This window comes from Vulpes lagopus, chromosome 9, assembly GCF_018345385.1.
Source record: "Vulpes lagopus strain Blue_001 chromosome 9, ASM1834538v1, whole genome shotgun sequence".
In the NCBI taxonomy this organism is placed as follows: Eukaryota; Metazoa; Chordata; class Mammalia; order Carnivora; family Canidae; genus Vulpes; species Vulpes lagopus.
In genome coordinates this window covers 18,220,537-18,236,116 of record NC_054832.1, presented here as the reverse complement: position 1 = coordinate 18,236,116, position 15,580 = coordinate 18,220,537, and positions in this window count along the sequence as shown.

The window sequence follows — 15,580 nt, the reverse complement described above, 5'->3', positions numbered from 1 at the left end:
TTTTACTGACTCAGGGGTTTTACTTGGTGCATTATCAACAGCTAATTTTTAAAATTTGCACTATCCTTCAAGGTTCAACTTCAGTAAGAGCCATAAAAAAACTCATGTGATTTCTAAATGACAGAGCAAAGAATAATTATTAAGGTAAAGACTGGTATATTTCCTTTTGTCCATGAAAACTCTATAACAAATCATGTGCCTTCCTCTGGTATAATTTCTAGGAAGTTTATGCCTGTTTTTTTTCTCTTTCAAATACTTTATTCCAGGATTCTGTACAGTCATTGTTTGTTTTGCTTTTAGCCATGATTCTTAACATTTTCTGGGACACAGACATGTTTGAGAATTTAAAGAAAGTTGTGTTTTCCTAGAACCATGCACATATGAACCCACATTTTACATTTAATTCAAGAACTTCTGACATTCTTCCATGGAATATTGGGTTCTATAGGTTCTCTTATATTTCTAAGTATAATTTTAATTTAATTAATTATAATTTTTCCTATTGCATAGGAAAGTGTTATTTACTTTCTGAATTTACTAGAGGCAGTATTATAAACTGGTTTACATTTCTTTGTGACATAGCTAGAAATTTTGAATAAGGAGGAGAATATATTTGAAAGTAAAAAAACAAAAATAAAGTTAACATTTTGAAGAATGCATGTCAAAATTAAATGATAAATTGCTATAGGTATATAAATTGATATATTCAACCAGAAACCACTTGGAAAATCAATTTGGCATTATCTTATAAAGTCAAATGTTCATATACCTTCTGACCTGAAAATTCTACTGTAGGTTATAAACCCAAGGGAAAGAAAGTCCTTATACTTGTATTGAGGTTATATTTTATATAAATGCAAATATATTCATTTGTATTTGTATATATATTTATTTGTGACTACTGAAACAATGCTCCTAGGTCAAAATCAGCTTTGTTAGTAGAATTGCTTTATTTTATGTTTTATGTATCTCTCCCAATAGATGATGAACTCAAGGACAAGGCTTGTGCCACATTCATGCTTTACAACCCCATCAACAACTAGTACAGAGTTTTGAACATTATGGATGCTCAGTAGCTGCTAAATCTGTAAATATAATCTCTTGTGATACCAGCATACATACCCCGAGATGAGCCAGTCTCAGAAATGTAGGATGCTAGAATCCGAGAATAAGTGGGTTAGCGTCATGATGAAAAGCTGCTTTAAACATTATAATAAATGACACAACTTTAATGAGGCAGAAGAGAAATGATTTCTTTCAAGAAGAGATCACTGTATTTTGTGGGAAAGAAATTGTTCACATGGTCCCCTAAGTAGTCAGAAACGTGGAGACCCTGAGCAGAACCAAGTTTATCAGAAAGATCTTGTCTCCAAGAAAAAGAGAAATTTTTATCTTCTCTGAAATAAGAGGGAATAGAATTAAAAAGAAGCTGAAGAAGAAATAAGGACAGTATGCAAGTTGATGAAAGACTGTGGTACGGATGTGGTACATCGATATAACCTCCTGGATATTTCCACAAAACCTTCGAAAATTCCTAAAATTTTGTAGTGCTTAGATTTCTAATGGAAACTGGTAATAGAGTGACTTTGTTGGACATGTCTGAAAAGGAACACGGATAACCTTTGTGTTTATAGTCCTCTTGCTTTATGTTCTAGGTTTGAACATATATATGTGTACTGTAAATACACAGTTGGTTCTCATTATTTAAGGATTCCATATCTGCAAATTCACCACTTATAAGGCAACAGAGATACTGGGGAACCATTAAGTCTGGGAAGCCGCAGGCTATGAACACTTCATTGAGGGGTGATATTTCACTTGGGACTTGAAGGGAGATTAGAATTGTGCCTTAACATGGCAACACTTCATATCCTAATTGCAATGTCTTGGCAGTGTTCTCTTAGGGTTCCCCCCATGGAGTGCCTGAGGCACAGTGCTGGGTAAAAGTTGTTTATTTGGTCAGTGATTCCAGGAAGCAGGAATAAAAGAGTAGGAGAAGAACTGGGAAAGAGAAAAAGTAAAATGAGAGAATTATTATTGAGGTTGCTGCTGTAGGTAACAAGAGTGTGATTCTACCCAAACCTCTGAGAAGTGAACAGCATAACCCTGAATTGTGCCATCCAAGGATGGGAAGCAGAAGAATTTATCCACTGAATCCAGTTCTCCACTGGTTGGGAGATGTCCCTGGGTCCTTAAATCTCCTGTATTTTTGGATGCGCTTGTGGGCACACCCACTGGACTCTGTGGCATCAGAGAAGGCGCTCTGGCAGAAAGCATGGAGAAGGGAGGAATGTGCTTGAGGAATGATTTCATCACAAGGCAAGTCTGAGCTCTCATAGAAATATCCACCTCAGCTGCAGCTGCAACCAGGAGTGCCCAAGAGGCCAGGACACGGCTGCCCCAAAGGCCCAAACAAGATGTACACAAATTTTTCTAAGGGGGTTAGGATTGGAAGCAAGGAGACCAGTTAACATATTAAAGTGATAAAAGATGTATCCACAAAGGGATACATCTTTCTCTTTGCCTGGAACACTTTTCTCTCCGCACTGCCTAAGCTCCACCTTTACTTCAAAACCCAAGTAATACATGTCACCTAGAATAGTGCCTGACACTCAGTAGGTGTTCAGTACTGAACAAGGAGCTGGCATATTAATTGTGATCTAAAATTTAGAAAGTCATTGACTTTAATGCCTGTAAAACCTTTACTATATAAGAGTTAGTACCTCCATTTTCTAGACCTATTCATGTGTTCACTCAAGAAAGCTACTGACCATCAGTCAAACACTGTACTGGGTCATAGTAGCTGGTAAGGAAATTAATCTCTAAGAAAGTAAGTCTTTTGCTTTCCACAGTTAGTGGAAAGGAAGTGAACTCACTGAGGTTTTCCTGCATCCAATCCCCACTGTTCTATTCAAATCCTTATGGTTAAACCCTATGAATCAACTATCTCATCAATCTTTAACTGGCGTACCACCCTGGGAATTTTTCATTTTTCACAGTGTATGATAATGTGTATTTTCACCTTCTATATTTGTCTGTGTCTTGTCTCTTCAGCTCCTTGAGGTCAAGAACTGTAATCTCATGATTTTCCATAACTTAAGACCAAGGTGAGGGACTATATGGTGCTTTGTAATATATTTTGGTAACGACTTAGATTTTAAATAATAGGTATCAGCATATTTCTTTTTGCACTGAAGTGCCACAGAAGAATGAGATGTCATTGGATATGAATGCAGAGTTGACATTTGAATCCTGACCTTTGAATGTAACACGAGGGCATTACTAAAAATAAATAATAGCAACCCAAACATGCAGACCTATAGACAAATAATCTGCAACAGTTTTTGCTCAGTGAAATTTGAATTCAGAAATTTGACAGTGGCTAGAGAGGACTATGTTTAGGGGAGATATACAAAAAACTGGGACGCATCCAAACACATCCCATCCACCTGCTATCATGCCGCTCAAGGCAATAATCTCTAAAATGTCTCTAGTAAGTATGTCAAGAACAGTGCTGCCAGGCTGAACTATAATGTTTTCCTACAAATGCAATTCACATATATAATTTTAATTTTTCTGTTACCCTCAATAAAAAGGTAAAAGGGGGGCACCTGAATGGCTCAGTCAGTTGAGTCTAACTCTTGATTTTGGTTCAGGACATGATTTCAAGGTCGTGAGATTGAGCCCCCTGTCAGGTTCCATGCTGGGTGTGAAGCCTGCTTAAGAGTCTCTCTCTCTCTCTCTCTCTCTCTCTCTCTTTCTACTTCTGCCCCTTTCCCCCACCCTTGCTCATGCCTGCACACCCACACAATTCTCTCTCTCTAAAAAATAAGAAAAAGTAAAAAGAAATGGATAAAATTAATTTTAATAATATATTTTATTTCACTCAATATATCTAAAATATTATCATTTTGGCTTCTATTGAATATGAATATTGTTAATGAGATATTTTACTTTTTTATCACAGTAAGTCTTCAAAACCCATATTTTTATACTTTTGGCACATCTCAGTTTGGACATGCATGTTATAAGGGCTCAACAGCCTCATGATGCTAGTGACTACATGCTGGTATTTCCTGTACAGGTGTGTGTGTGTGTGTCTGTGTGTGTGTGTCCACGTGGATATGTTTCTGGCATAAGTTTTTACAGCACCTTCCCTATGCTCCCTCATTCTGTTTGATGATAAACTCCCAGAATAGGTACATACATTGGCTACAATATGTCATTAGAATATCATTACATAATTTTCTGCCCAGAGTGGGTGCTCCATAAGTGTTACTTCACTGATAATTGGCTTCATGTGCCTCTTCTGCTTTCAAAACCAACTACAAATAAATACCTTTTTATATAGAGAGATCTCAAAGAAATAAGATTGTTGTAAACCTTTTGAGAAACTATATCTTTATTAAAAAATTGTTCTATTCTTTAAAAAATGTTGAATGCTGGAAGACGTCTCTTTTCTTTCTTAATTTCAGGACCTAGACAGAGTAGTTGAGTCGGTGTGGACTTTTTTTGTCCTTCTTATTGTATTATGGAGTTGTAGTTGTGTACTGGGTAAGACTAGGGTTTTGGAAACAGATACACTAGAGTTTAAATCCTGGATCTTCACTTTACTAGTTATATGATTTTTGGTATTTTATTTCATCTCTATAAACCTCAGCCTTCTTGCTTATAAAATTGAGGTATTCCTGCTGGTTTTTATGACCTCTAAATGAGTCTTGATTCCAATTATTTTTTTTCTTAGAATCTAACACACCACCTTAGTTAAGTAATAGCCCAGTCATTTATGAATTATCTAAAACTACAGACTTTTTTTAGTCTACTTATCCCCCGGCAACAATATATTCCTCCACGGTAGTCTGAAGGTTTTTTTGTATATTTGTTTGTTTGTTTATCAAACATGCACTTGTTTTTTTTCCATTGCCTATTGTTGAAATGATCCAGTTTCTATTGATGATGGATTTTCACTTTAGCCACCAGGAGGTGCCAGTGATCTATACTTCACTTAAACCCCCATTGGCTTTTCTTTCCTGATGTTTTCCTTTCTTCTTGGTTAACATTATCAGTCTCAAGAGAAATAAGATTGCTTAACTCACTAACTTTGACTAAATTGCCTTTAAAAGAACTTTAAAAATAGCCATTTTGCCTAGTTATAGAATACATAGTCTACATGTATCTTCATCAGATATTGGAAAGTCTAGATAGATGATTAGGATCAAAAATCATATTATGTCATTTGTCTGCTGAGAATGCACAATGGCCATTCATACACTACCAAGTTTGTTTCCTTTAGTCTTATTGTTTCCCGACTCAACTCATCACTTTCTCAACTGGATACATGTTCTATATGCCTCAAAGCTCATGTGCTCTTCCCCAACAAAGTTGCAACGTTTACCAAAATTTTCCATCAATTCTTCCTTGGTTATGTGTTTTCACTCTGATTTTTTTTTATTGCAAATGACCTCTGTAACTTCTCATTTCATGCTCATTTGCTGCATAAAAAATCCAATTCAAATCTTCCATGAAACTATCACTGAATTAAATCCTATGACTATTACTCTACAACCAAGCTCTTATCACCCATCTCCAAAAACTGTAGACCGTTGATTCACTGATGGGTGTGTCACATTACACTATGCTGGAGTGTTTTCATATGCCTGCATTGTCTATACAAATGAATGATAAATTTGTAAAAGGCACAGCAATCATATTTTTTTCCCTTCCTCCATCCCGCCCCTTTTTGGTGATGTGAGTAATGCCTTGGAGACTATTCTGTTCATCATAAGAATTTATTATTTACAGAATAACTGAATGCATCATATCTAATAATTTTGAGCACCCATTATTTCAAACATGGGAAAATATAAAGTCTGCTCTTCCTTCTTGTCTCCATTTCTTTATTCCTTTCTTTTTTCCTTCCACATTGTGCTAATGTCTTATGCTAATGAAAGAACATATGTTTCTTTTTATGTAGAGCTTGGGAAGAGAATCAGTAACAAGTGAGTGGCTAACTAATTATCAAGAGGACAAATTTTACAGAGCAGAAAGACATGCCTGGTAGGCAGAATAATGGTACCCCACAGACATCCACCTTCTGATATATGAATACCCTACCTTCCATGGAAAGGTAGACTGCATCAATAAATCAAAGGGTCTTGAGATTATCCTGGGTCATCTGTGTGGGCCCAATGTAATCACAAGGCCTCTTCTAAGAGGGAAGCAGGAGAGGCAGAGGAAGAAAAGAGGTGCGGATGACAGAGCTCCCTGCATCTTTCTTCAAGGATCCCAAATTGCTCTAAATTGGGGCTTATCCACCAAAAGATGATTACGTTATTTCTTAAAGTAGAACAAAATGTTGAAGAGTGTAGATACTGAAATCAGATAGAGTTTTGATTCGAGGAGTATATGTGAGTACAAATGTGCATTCATATGTTTGAAGTGTTCACAACAATTTTGTAATACACTGACCTAAACTTACCTACAATTCGCTTTTCTTTTACACATTTCTTCCTCTTTCAGCCTTTTTTCTTACTCTTTCTTTGCCTCCTTCTCTTCTTACTCCTCTCTCTATTATCAGCATATATTCATCGTTATTACCAACCAGATTTTATTACTAGTAAGAACCTAATTGAGAATCAGATGTAGCCTCTACTTTTTCCTCCTATTTTGGCACTAGCTATATAATTCTCAATTTTACAATGATCTATTGTATGATGAATTATTTTGTCAGATGATTCCTTGGAAATATCTATAATACTGCAATCTCTATGGAATAAATGTAATAAGCACCATATAGTAAAAAGTAGAATAAAATCAATATATATGAGGAAAGCTAAGTGAATTTATTCTGAATCAAAAGCCTCTTCCCATATTTTAACTTTTATTTTTTGCTTATTTTAAAGATTTGTTTATTTATTTTAGAGAGAGAGAGAGAGAGCACAGCCAACAGGGACAGAGGGAAAGTGAAAGATAATCCCATAGCAGACTCCACACTGAGCATGGAGTCTGACATGGGGCTTGATGCCAAGCTCAATCTCACGACCCTGAGATCATGACTAGCGCCGAAACCAAGAGTCAGACACAACCAACTGTGCCACCCAGGCAGGCACCCTGACCTATATTTCAACTTTTAAAAAGGATCTCAGAAAACAGTATGTTCCACCTTTGCCTCGCACCATGGGGTAGGATGGATCCATGAAAAAATATCTTTTTGTGTAATCTTATTTACTGAAAATGGATTGATTCTCAGCCCAGCAATCAGATGTATCTTTGTGAAATACCAAGGCTGCTGAGCTGATTAGATAAGCATGCTCCTTACAGACCATTCTCTCAAACAATTCTTCCTATCTTCACACCAGACAACTTGCCCCTATCATTTTTCTTTGTGTTGTAATTGCAAAGGCCGTAATTCTGGTTCCAAAGATATCTGGACTTCATTCTACCCCTGACACCCATTGGATCGTCATCAGCCATTTATTAAGCCTCACTAAGCCTCAGTTTCCACTGGAGTGACCTGGGAGCTTCAGCTTTGCTTGTATTAGACAGCCTAAGCTCCCAGCTATTACAAGGAGGATAAAGGAAATGTTTCTGAGTGTGGGGAAGTTGCTCTTTGCCATCTATTGTGCAAAATAGGTCTTTGAGTCTTGTCTGAAATATGGCCAGATAAGGACTATATTATTGTTTTGCCATTTTTGGCCAAGTTCCACTCATAGCTGTGTGTTCATTGCTACTTTCCTTCTACCCACCCCTGCTTTTGTATACAAAGGTATATACAGACTATATAATACATAGAGCCAGCTCATCATCTGTAATATTGATGTTTTCAGTGCCAGCTATTAAATCCACCTCATCTGAAAGATGGCTTTCCAATAGAGTGCCAGGCTGGATACTTTTAGGAATCACTGTTTGAGATAAACTAGACTGTAATTGCACTTGGCCTGCCACAGACATTCTTTCACATCGCAGATACTACATCTTCTCTACCCTTCTCTACCTCTTGAGGGTAGCATCTTTCTCTCAGGATGCAAACATTTGGAAGAAAAATTGAACATATGGTGAAGGAAACCCCTTCCCCCCTAAAAAAAAGTCCTATATTTGACTTGTGGACATCTATATGAATATGTCAATAATTACAAGCCTCATTTATTATGAATCATTTCATAGATGTGGGCAGAGGAAAATTTTGAAGGTAACACAGAAGCATACGGATAGCAGATGCTGAACAGTCAGAATTTCTGGGTCCTGATAAAAGCTTGGGAATTATTAACTACAGTGACCTATTCATGAACCTAGAATGAAGATAATAAGACTGACAATCAGTGTTTATGGGAGTTTAGTATGCCCCAGATACTGGGCTACACCACCCAAATGTATTTGATCTCCACCATAACTCTGGGAGGTAGGCACACTCATTGCTATATTCCCACTTTTTGGATAAGTTAATTGAGGCTCACTACATTGATAACAGTCACAAAGGTGGTGATGCTGGGATTCATATGGGGAAGCACTTAGCAGTATGATATTGAATTCAAAAGGAAAAAATGAAAAAGTCTGAGAGCCAGGAAGTTGAGAGAGTCGGAGGATAGAAGCCTGTCATGGCAACCTTCTAATCGTTCTTCAAAATGAGACCCAGTTCTAAGTAAAACATTTCTATGACAAATGTGAAGTGTAGTTATGAGCACAAAGGCAGTGTGGGATAAAGGGGAAGGATTTAATAGAGGAAATAGGATTTAACGACATCAAGAAACTGGCCACTTTTATAAATAACAGGATAGAGCATGTACCAAAAACACATAGTCAAACATCAGAAAGGATGTTAGAGAACTGTGAGCTGGGATATGAATGAGTGGGAGAGTAAGCAGTTTCACGGGAGGCACACAGATGGAGCCAGCTGCAAAAAGGAGGATGTCAATGATTAGAGCTGATTCCAGCGTGTATTAGAAAAAGTCTTCACTCTTTCCAGCAGGAGGGGACCACAGAGCCAGCTCTTGATTAGGCAGGGACCGATGGTGTCTTTGGTGGATTATCCATGTCTCTGGTGTACTTCATCTCTTTTATTACTTATTGTCTTTGCCCTTGTAACAAAGGACCTGACCAAAAAAGGAAAATCCAAGTCGTGAGATAATAACTTTTTTGAAAGCACACGTAATTGTTAAGTGAAGCCCATTGTTCATTTATCTGTTATGAGTGAGAGCTAGGGATGTGGGATAGGAGTTTGCAAGTTATACATATATGTGATTCAGATTTATAAAATTAATAATAATAGTTTCAAGAAGAAGAAGAAGGATAAGAAAGAAGGAAAAGAAACAGTACCTTTTTTTTACCCTTTCACACTTCTCTGTATTCAAAATAAACTTCCTTAATCTCCCCTTAAAACTATATTTTAAAACTTTTAACAACTTTAACATACCAACTCAAGGTAGTGGTTTCCTTCACTGTGTAACACCTTCATGTTATATAAATATCCTTCCAACTTAAAGTTCAAATTCCCTGTCAGAGCCAATTTTCTCCCCAAAAGGATCTCTTAACCTCTCTTCCTCAAGAAGTTGTCTTGTTGCAATGATATAATTACTTAATCTATTTATGCTTCAACATCCTCATCTGTAAAATAGAAAAAAAATATATTACTTACCTCACAGAATCTCACCAAATAGTTTCAGTTAAGTATAAATATGTATACAGTTAAACATATCAGAATACTTGTCCATTTAGCATGTGTTTTCCATACATTTTAGGATTTAAATAAGATTGGAAAAATATAGCATATAACCAACTCAATAGATGCTATTTGTCTTTCCTCTTTTCTTTTCCTGAGATTAAATCTTTCACCTCTCCTTTTGTTTTAAGGGAACTGTGTGGTGGGGGAGTGGGTGGGGGTGTGGTAAGGAAAAATCAATTTGAAAAAGCAGCAAGAAATAGAAGGGTGAGGTATTAAACTTGCCAATTCAACTAACCGGGAGGAGTTCCATTTCACCAGTCTATAGATCAGAGCTTCTAAAAGCATAGTTTTCCAAGGATTGTGGTTGATGCTTTACTTAGGGATGCTGTAAACAAAACAAAACAAAACAAAACAAAACAAAAAAAAGAAGTGTTAGCCCTCAAAATGATAGATCTACTCCCCACAGGACATCTTGCAACTTGAAAAGAGAATCTGATTATCAGACTAAGCAGTTTCAGGGAAGTCACAGACATGGAAGGGACTGCAAAAAGGAGGTTGCCAATGATTAGAGTAGATCCCAGAAGTGTGTTAGAAAAAGCTCTTGCTCTATGCAGCAGGAAAGGTACAACAGAGCCAGCTCCTGATTAGCCAGTGGCTAGTGATTTTCCCACAGCTGTGAAAACATCTCCATTGCCTCTGGCACGATAGGACACTGCTAAGACTTCCATGAATCTGTTTCTGTATCACTCAGTTAGCTTATGCTGTGTAGTAACAAAGCACTTCAAAATTTCATGGCTTAAGATGGCAAACATTTATCTGGTTAATGATTTAAATCAGTCATCTGGGCTCTGCTCAGTGGACTTGGCTGGGCTGACCCATGTGCTTGAAGCCAGTTATCTAGGTCATCTGGGAATAGATGGGGACTGGGAGGGTGGCTCAACTGGGATGACTTAGTTGGTTCTGTAAGGCCTCTTACCCCCAGCAGGCTGGCCTGGACATGTTTATATGGTGGCAGAAGAGAAAAACATTTAGAAGAGTCAGGGACTCTTTCTTTAAAGAACCCCAAAATACTGTGTAATCAAATATAACTTCTTACCTACTTGTTCCTATAAAGATGAATCATGTTCCTTCTATTTTTAGGGTGATAGCTACTCAGAACTATCACAGATTTGAAAGGCATATATTACTAATTTCAATCCCAGGTTTACTCAAGCCCCCCTCCCCCTTCCCCACAAAACTGGTCACTGTAGGTGAGCACAGATCAGTGCTGCCTCAGGCTCCTTAGCATATCTGGACTGGTCACTGTTTGCCCAGATAATTCTCCTTTGTCCCATGGATAAATGATCAAATATATACTAATTCAGAAGTATAAACTATATAGAAGGTTAACTTCTTCCTCAGATCCTCAGAAGAGAAAATTTAAACCCCTTGAAACAAAGACAACTACGGTGGTCCTGCTTTTAAGGCAGCCGGGTGATTCTAAACATTGCCTTGAATTGTGGAAGGGTCTCTTTACCGCATGGTAAGGCTGAGGCCATGCGGAGCTGGAAGCTGTAAGGCACAAATTCATGAGACTTCAGAAGCAGGGGAAGGAGCAGAAGAGAGGACCAGTCAGGGAGGGGAAGGTAGTAGGAGAAGAGGGAAAGAAAATAGTGTGAGAGAAGAAAATCAAAAACAGAGAGGAAGGGAGAACAGGGAGACTTAGGGCACCTGGGTGGCTCAGTGGTTGAGCATTTGCCTTTGGCTCAGGTTGTGATCCAGGGGTCCTGGGATTGAGTCCCGCATCAGGCTCTCGATGTCTCTGCCTCTCTCTTTGTGTCTGTCATGAATGAATAAATAAATAAATTTTTTAAAAAAGAGGGAGGCCAGCACAGTTGCTGTTATTATAGTAGGAAAAAAATGTAAGCAACCTCTGGACTTCATCCTCAAGACCCTCTTGTAACTGCAGTGTTTAAAACCAAGCAAGAAGAGGCGGGCAGAGCCAGGACTAGAGGGAGATGAGTGTTGCTTTCACCTCAGGTATGCAATTTAAGGAACACAGAAACATCTCAATCAATGAAATAAATAATATTTTAGTGACAGGTTTTAAAATATCAAACTTCATGCAAGGAAATCTATAATGAAGAAAGTGCCAACATTTTGATTAAAGAGAGGATCAATATTTTTTATTTCCCCTCTTTCCTCAGGTCTCCAATATGAATCAGCACAGAACTATTTTACTTAAAAAATTAATGTTTATTCAGCATGATTTTGAAAGTTATTTTTTATTTTAAAATCATCACATTAAGATATTATTTATCTTGGGGTGCCTGGGGGGCTCAGTCGCTGAAGCGTCTGCCTTTGGCTCAAGTCATGGTCTCAGGGTCCTGAGATGGAATCCCCCTTGGTCAGTGGGGAGTCTGCTTCTCTTTCTACCCTTTGTGCTGTCTCTCGATCTCTCACTCACTCTCTCTCTCTCAAATAGATAAAACCCTTAAAATAAAAGAAGATAAAATAAAATATTATATATCTTAATTATTGATTTTTATGTGCCCTCTTCAATTGTGCTTCTGAGGTAAGCGCCTCACTCAGCAAACCTTAGGCCCAGCCCTGGCTGTGGGAGAAGTAACCTGATCTAGCAGTGATTAAGTATGAGAGCTTTGGATCTAGACCGCCTGGATTGAATCCCATTTTTTTTTCTGTGTTGTAGTTTTCTCTATTCATGCTGCCAGGCTTTGGGCAAAATGACTTAACCCTGGACTCTCAGTTTTTCTTTCTTTGAAATGGCGGTAAAAATAATCTTTTCTTAGGGGATGGTGGGGATGAAATGGGTTAATATGTGAATAGATGTTAGAGGAATAAACAGTGCCTGGGACATAGCAAGTACTTAAAAAATATATTAATGCTGAGGACTAGGAGTGTGTCTGTTCTGCCTCTCGCTCTCTTTGAAATAAATATTGATAAATAGGGAAAAGGACTGTTTTTCATTTGGGAGCAAACCAATAGAACAGTAAAATTGGAGGCTACTCCTCTCCCACTGTTTGAGTAACAGAAGAGAACACCCAGTCAAAATAGAGTGTCATGAAGTAAGAACATGCTCCCGTGATTGATTTCTGCTCGCAGATCATGAAAGGATCAAAACTACAAGTTGTATGTCACTTTGGTGAGAATTTCCAGTGAGGCTTTGAACACAATGAGTTCCATTTTAATACGGAATTGAATAAGGAAAATTGATTGTAAAGCAGTGGCTACAAATGTACAAATAGACTTTGAAGAATGCTCAGACATCAAAAGCTATCGTAAAAGTGTCTACAAAACACAACTCGTCACTTGACGATATTTGCCCACAGGAACTTTAAAGATCCTTTTCTATGTCCTATTTTTATTTGGGAAGAAAATTATCACAACTTTGATATTTTAGATGAGAAACTAGATGTTTCCTTTGAATATTGAAGAGGAGATCCTATGAAGAAGCAACATTCTCTGCGGACACAATTGAGAGTCGTAATAATAGCTGACATTATTACATGTCTACTTATATGTAAGGTATGAGGCCAACTGTATAGTTGCAAAAATATGTTATGTAATTGGTCCCAAAGATCTATGAAGTAAGTACTAATATTTTCTTTATTCTCAGATGTGGAATAGACAAAGAGAAGTACAATTCTTTGACCAAGATCACATAGTAAGTGACAGACAAGGAATTTCAAGCCGCACAGTCTAAATTCAAGGCCTGATTGCTAATTCTTAAGTCTAAAGGCTGTAGTGCACCAATCTCTAGAACCTGGCTAGTCAAAGTGTGGCCCATGTGCCAATATAATCTCCAGGAATTGAAAGTTTGATAAAATGCAGGACTTGGGTTGCAGCTTGGACCTTGTGTACTGGACTCCGGATTTTAACAAGATCTTATGGAGATTCATGGAACACATGGAAATGTGAAAAGCATTGCTATAGAGCCATTCAGAACATTAATATTTTTGCCCTAGATTGTGAAATGCCTCTACTGAGAGATAGAAATCTTTGTTGGAAAAGCTTTAAAGATGTTTTCAAATCTAATACTCTGCTCCAAAACTTATCTTGTCAGGGTGATCATGTCATGGTGTTCTTAAATCTCTTTAGGGATTGTAATTCTTCTCTCAAGTTTTAAAGCGTTGCCTGAAGGTGGTTCTGTCTGTACTTCTAATGGGCTTCAGGAAAAGAACCATCCTGGTGTGTTCTAGGAAGCCCAGAGCCCCAAGAAATGAACAGATCCAAAGAAACGAAAGCAGAAGTCACATGGCCGACTTCACTAGCAGTGTGACCTTTCCCTCCTTATACCACTGTAACTGGAATTTGCACAGTGCCTTCCAGTTTGCAATAGCATTTTTATACACACAGAGAAAAAAAAATTATTTGGTTAACTTGAGATTGAAATGCTTCCAGTTGGAATATTTACTGAAGATTGCAAAATTTCTTGGGTGTCTTGAAGTCCTAGATTTGCTTATGAATCGCTTCACTGCCCTTACCTAACTGGCCAACAATGAGAGCTCAAATTTTATATTCCTTGTGTATGTCTAGCTTTCAGAGTTTAGAATCTCAGATCAAAATTTAGGCAAACTATGGGCATGCACCTAATCAGTATATGCATTAATTAATATATGTTAATACACTCAAAAAATTAAGTAAATAATTTGAGCGAGCTCCAGAGGAGAATTCGGGGAATATGTGCTAGACAAAGAGGACCAAGAGGAATTTTTCTGCCAATTAGTGAGGCGACTTTCATGGATCTTAGTTAGGTACTTCCTTCTATGGTGTAAATTGAATTTCACTTACTGAAAGTGAAGTCTATAGTCACTAAACCTACCTGGAATGGGTCTTACAAGACAAACCTGCCCTTGGATCCTAATCCTATTTCTTAACTAACTCATCTGTAAAAATGGGCATCTTAAGAACATATACCTCCTACATTTATTGTGACCACCAAATAGAATTTAATGCACCCTGGCTGGCAGACTGTGAGGTCTCACTAAATTCATTCAATAAATATTTTTGAGCATCTGCATGGTGGCAGGTCCAAGCCCTACCACAATAAGACAAAACGCTAGCAGGGACCTTGGGCATTATTGACATAATCACACAAGCAGATGTAAAATTGCTCTGAGAGCTTATAACAGAGTTTGACCCATTAAAGATTTTGGTGGAATGAGACTAGACAGTCTCAGATTCTGCATACACAGCAGAACATACTGAAGATGGAGAAGCAACCCAGAGGAAAGGTAGATGGAGGTACCTTGCATGCAATACTAACACGTGAGCTCTAGCAATTTCTTTTGTAGATACTTGCCTTGTTTGTGAGCGAGGCATCTGAGCTATTATCACATAAAAAAAAAGGAAGCATAGGCTCTTGCCAAAACATTTGTGCAATTTAAAGATTGGGTGTGTCTACTTATGACTGCATTTCAGATGTGTGGGGAGGGGGAGGTGACTGCTCTCTGTCTCCTACCCGGCTCAAAGAAAGCAACCTTTTTTATTATGTCTGCTTTTTCTGAGGATGTAATCTGGTGGCTACCCTCATTGTTTTTCTTTTATTTTTATGATTTTTTTTTTCCAATAGAAATGAGGACAGGAAGACTGCCCTTCTGAACCTCCTCTCTGTCAAAGGACTTCTAGGGATTTTCAGCATGTGGAGGAAGATCAGAAAGTCTCTGCGGAACTTCTGCCAAGCGGCTGAAGTCAGAGACTCTTCCCACACTCCCCTGGGCCTCGTCAATTCTTATCAAGGATTCAGGGGTGGCAGCCGCAGCCTTCCCACTTCAGAAAAGGAAGCAAGTAGAGCACGGGAAAAGAAAACTAACACTGGGAAGCCCAAGGCTCCTATCAAATGTCAGCTCTTCTTGCCTGACCATCAGAGAGGCTTAGGTTTGTGTGAAAGTGGGTGTCCCAGCCAGCAGTTCTCAGCTCGAT